Below are 6192 nucleotides of genomic sequence, written 5' to 3'. Positions count from 1 at the left end.
AACCGGAAAAAAACTCTATTTTTCCTGTTGATTTTTGAGATATGCAAAATTATTAATAATATAAAGTTTAATAAACAAACAGACATGGGATGGAGATGCATAGAACTTCATGAATGATGAGTGATCCAGATTAGGGTTATTAAACTAAAACTAAAACCATTTCCAGTACTTGAAATTATATATATATGAACTGAAAGTAAAACATAAAATTAAAAATAAATAAATAAATAGGAAAAATGAGAAAAAAAAACAATTAAATAAATACATATTACAATATATATATATATATATATATATATATATATATATATATATATATATATATATATATATATATATATATATAAAAAAAAGTTTAATAATAAAAAAAGAACGGGGTATTCATCAGTTAATTGCAATGAAAAGCAAATTAAATCTTAAAAATGTCAAAATAAAACCATAAAAATGAACCACTTACTAAACAAAGGAAACGTTTGTTTACCTGCATGTCATGTGACCATTAATCAACACTGGAGGCCTATGAACATGTGAGTGTGTTGTTACATTATCAAAATATGAACCAATAAAGAAAAAGTTTGGGAATCCCTGATGTAAGCCGTTTAATAATCATTAAATGTAAACCTTTAAGTGTTCTTAAGTCATAAAACCAAATATAAAAGTCATAAAAGCACTCTCGGATAAATCCATTAATCTGATTTCATTTTGCATATAAAGTGCCTTTGCTAATGTTCTGCTTGCTTATTCAATGAGTTCAAGTCTAAGTTTTGTAGAAATGTAGATGCACTTATAAAGAAATTTTGGTTAGAGAAATAAAACTGTTGATTAAAAGGACTAAATAACATCCTAATTAAACGCTAATCATGCCAAGGGTTTCTGTAGGGCGTCTAGAGCTGCAAATATAAGAAGCTTAATATTAACACAATAGTAGTCAAATTAAAACAGGATAAAATGGATTAAAACAGAATGAGATTCACATCACACACACTCAGAAACACACACACACACACACTCAGCTCCTGCTCTCAACCCGTCAGCCCGATAATAAATGTTACGTATGTACAAATACAACTACTGTTACACGCTGAACGTATATCAATACATTCTTGAAAACGTGGGAAGGGAAAAAGTGCTTTAACATTTCAAGCCTTTCCCCAAATACAACTCTGTCTGTTCCCTCCCTCCCTCGCACCCGCAGGCGTATCAAACCCCAGAAATACTTCATACAGCTGACCAAACTTACCAGAGAACAGGTTAACAGTCACTGTTTGTGTAAAACATGGTTTAAAGGAAGCATTTAATGTCAGTGTAGATAAACGTGTGGATATATTTGTCATATAGCACTATGATAATTCAATGAATAATACTATACTTTTTTCTCCTAAGTTAAATACTAGATACTACATTTGTGGTTCAGTTCATTTTGGCTGGAAGTTTGTCCCCTGGTTAAGAGTAAACATCGTAATCTAGCGCTTCTGTCAAGTGAGTTTCATAGCCCATAAATCACTGATCGACATCTTTGTCTGCCCCATGGAGCAGCACTTTGTGTTTAGGTGGAAATGCAAAGCCTTTTTTTTTTGCATAAGTTGTTGCATAAATATTAAAAATGATTTACATAGACATTCATTCCACGCATGTTTCATACACGTGGCACTGTAATGGTAAACATGGGAACTCATGCAGAAATCGACAACTCTTACTTTGCTGAGACACTTCAAAATAATTGCAAATAATAGAAATAAATTGAATTTAAATAGAGTAAATAAAGTAAAAGAAACGTAAACAAAATGCATATAACATTACAGCAATATTTAAAAGTTGCTAATCTTTTTTAAGATTTTCAGTGCTTTTGAAAATATGTCTCTTCTGCTCACCAAGGCCGCATTTATTTGATAAGAAATACAGTAAAAACTGTAAAAAATAAATAAATAAATAAATAAAATAAAAGTGAAATAATATTACCATTTAAAAGAATTGTTTTCTATTTGAATATGTTGTAAAATTTTATTTTTAAATTAAAATTATTATTATTATTATTTTAAAACAGTTCTTTTAAATTGTAATGATATTTCACAATATTAGTGTTACCAGTATTATCTGTATTTTATGATCATGTAAATACAGACTTGGTATAAGCAGATAAGACTAATATAATAAACATTATAAAATCTCAATTTTCTGAGTGGTACTGGGAAATAGTTTTAGGGGCTCTTCACACAGAATGCCTTTTTTTTAAATCCAATGCAATACTTTTCTAATGCAATAACGTGTGACCGTTGCGCTCACATCTTTGCAGAGTCTTGCAAGAGTGCCACGTTTTTTAACAATGTGTGAATTTATATGAATTTTAACTTTTCATTTAACTTTAAGCTCCTCAAGAGCAGTTTCAAATCAGTGGACCAATCAAAAGACCCCGGAGGCGGGGCAAGTGTTGTGAGCTTTTGTTTACAGAAGCAAGTTGGCATTGCAACTTTTTAATTTGCTGACAACTTGACAGAGTTGCTTGACAATGTAATAAAATTCTTAATAAAACAAGAGCTAAGAATGAATATCAATGTAAACTGTCCATAAAATCATTCTTATATAAACCTTAGTAAATCCTAACTAGAGATTTTGCTCCGCCCCCTCTGAACCAACACCCACATACTCCACCGCCAGACAACACTGATCAGTATTTGACATCTTTAGTCTCAGAGCCCTAACCAGGAACACAACAGGAAGTTGGTCAGCAGCGTGGCCAATCACATCGGTTATGACATCAGCAACAGGAAGTGAAAGAGCAGCTCCTCCCACAAAGGATGAATCGATTCTGTGAGTGGCTCGACGAAATGTCTCCACAAGAAACGAGTGAATGGATGACCAATCACAGCGCACTCGACGACTCATTAATCATGAAGCATTCGGCTTGTTTTGGCTGCTCTGTCATATATCGCTTCTGATTGGTGGATGAAGCTGTGGGCGGGGCCATAGCATGAGGATCCTATCACAGTCATATCAGCGTCAGCTTACTGTCCGTCTCTGAGATACACACACGCCTCTGCTCCATCCATGAACGCGAACAGATAGAAAAATAAAATGTTTCTGAATGTGTTTTCTTTCTCTCCATCTGTTTGTCTTCTTGTTCTTTATGTTCTCGGCTGGCACTTATCTTCGTTCTCCTCCGGTTTTGTCTAGATGATGGTCCTTGCTTTCCTGAAGTGCTCAGTACTGATCTCGCTCTCTCTCATAGTGTTTTTCTTCTGCTGTATTTACTGAAAAAGCAAAAGCAGATAAGAATTTATTCATTGGCGCTTGTTGGTTTCAGATGATATCATTTCAGTTTCAGGAAAATTACAGTTATTGACAGTAAACAATGCCTTAAGTCATAAAACATGCACAACATCAGTTTTTAAATACGAGTGTGACATTGCAGTTTTCATGCAGAAGTTCATCGGTCTGTTCCTCACACAAAGATATTATACACTGCAAAATTAATGAATGAAATAAGTGATTTGCCTTGTTTTTCATTAAATTTAGTGAGGGACACGTAAAGCTTGTTCAAAATTACAGAAAACAAGAACAACAGAAAGGTGAATCAACTATTCCTCAAAAGTCACATGACAAAATATTAAACCAACTGCAGTTTATTTTTAAGAATGACATCAGAGGCACATTTTGTAAGCACAACATTTCTTAAATGCGGAGTCGCTGTATTTTATACACACACACAAGGGAAGAGACCCCAGCGCATGTAACATTTTTATTTTATGTAGACATATTCATGAATTATAATGAACTCGTATATTTAAACATCAAATATTTTCATATGCAAAACGATCACATCATATACAGTGTTGATTACATCAAACCAAAGTACTTTTGACAAAACTCTCAGACAAAAGCAAATGAAAATAAATTACAGTTTAAAGAATAAAACAAAATCCATTATATAGGTGTATTGAAACAATTAGGAAGATAAACATATATTTATGAAGTATACATAAAATGTATTACTTTTTTGCTTTTTGTCCTTTTTTTTCCAACACTAAGTGTCTTTTATTTAATATTTTTTTTGCTCAAACAGCAGGTAAACATGCCGGCCTGAATGAGTCGAGACCTGAAGACTTCATAGATGTGAGGAATAATCAAATCAATCCTTCTGCTGATGTGTCGACTTTACGAGCTGCACAATAATTATGCAACACATTAAATCTCCCTCATGTACTTAATGTATTAAAACAATTAGCATATATATATATATATATATATATATATATATATATATATATATATATATATATATATGTATCGTTTACCATCTGCTGGTTCTTTGTACATTAATGCGAGTCGACACAGTGGAAATAAAACAATAAATCACATCTTTCACATCCACAGAGGCTCTTTCTGGTTGAACATCATCATCATCAGCAGCAGCATTAACAGGTCAAAGCAGAATAAAAGCGCAGGAGATACAGCTGGAGACTCACATATACTGCAGTTCAGTGCAATAACGTGTGTAAACTATTCTCTCACACCTTCCCTTCAGAGAAGATGCAACTGCAGCTGGAGATGCAATTGTCACTCAATGAAAAATGACAAGAGCTCTCTCGAAACAGCAAACCAAGTCCCATAAAAGAGACGATGAAAGAAAAGTGATAAATGAATGTGACACTGACTTTAAGGCCATGTCCACACGAAGCCAGAGCTTAGCCTATCTGCTCTTTTTTTAATCCTTGTCTCAAGAAATATCTGCATCCAAACGAAAAACAACACAAACAGATGTAGTACACATGCCAGACCAGTATGTGGTGCTGTAATTCTGCCACAGAGATACACTCAAACCAGAGAAGAAGACTTGGACTATGTGCATAAACCTTGCGCACGGTATACAAACCAACATGAAACACAATCTTTATTAATCTGTGTTTGTGTTTTATTTAATGTTAGTCAATAAAGAGACAATCGTTCAGTGTTTGTTCATGTTTTGGTTGTTATGGGACGTAAAGGTGTCCAATTAGGGCCCAGACATTAGCTGATGGCGTCATCGTTTCAGAAAATATACGATTCACTGTCTACACAAAAACGCAAGGACAGCGTTATCAGATTCATCCAATCTGGGACCAGTTTACAAAAAATTAACTCTCCCAAAACACCAGACCCGTGTGGACGAAATGCTTATACGATACAAAATGAATGAGTATACAGCTAAATGCATCTCCGTGTGGACAGAGCCTAAGAGAAAGAAGAAATCTGCAGCAGATCTGGGAACAAAGGAAGTGTCCTTAAAGACTTTGCTGATATGTTTGTGTGTAAACATTGTTAACTCACTTATTTTAAGCATAAAGGCCCTTTTGCACGAATCACTTCACTCAAAGTTAAGTTTAAACTTACACTTTAAGGATATAGCCCTAATTATGTTAATCAAAATGACATTTTACGGCACATGGGAGATGAATTCAGTCCTAAGCATAATAACAGGAGCTCAGGGATGTGATCTTGAGAGTTTCCATCTTAATTCTTACAAATGTCGCACTGCTTAAGGTCTCTATCAATGTTTTGCATTTGAATCAGTGAGGTAGAGAAATTACGTCTGAACTGATTCACTTTCAATCGTTAATGCTTTTTTTCTCAAAAGAGACGTTTTCTAAATATATATATACAAAAAAAAATAAAAAAAATAAATAAATAAATACTGTCAACAGCCAGAAAAAAATACATTTTTCATAGTGTTTTTAGGGATAAAATGTAATATCAGTGCAAATGATACATGAACAAACTCTTTAAAAAACTGCAGAATATAGAATGAAAGTGTAAAACATGGTGTATATGAGTGCTGCTGAATTGGAGAAACAAACTAATTTAGAAAAATGTATTTTATGTATTGTAATTTAAATCTAGATGCAAATAAAGCACAATAATAAAATCAAGCAAATTATGTACATGGACAAACATTTCTGTAAAAACTTTCAACATATTGATAGAAATAAAACTCTAAAATGTAGTATATTTAAGTTCTACTGAAGTGGAGAAACACATTCATTTTGTGAAAAATGCCATTAAAGATATGTATTGTAATTGAAATCTACAGATATAAATAGTTGTAGTGCAATAATAAAATCAAGTGAATGATTTCTGACAAAACCCTCATTAAAAACCACCAGAAAATAGAGAGGAAGGAAACTGTTAAGTTTGTTGTAGGTAAAACTAGAGAGGGAC

The sequence above is a fragment of the Carassius gibelio genome, chromosome A3, assembly GCF_023724105.1.
Source record: "Carassius gibelio isolate Cgi1373 ecotype wild population from Czech Republic chromosome A3, carGib1.2-hapl.c, whole genome shotgun sequence".
NCBI classification, from domain to species: domain Eukaryota; kingdom Metazoa; phylum Chordata; class Actinopteri; order Cypriniformes; family Cyprinidae; genus Carassius; species Carassius gibelio.
Note: the sequence above shows the minus strand (reverse complement) of the source record.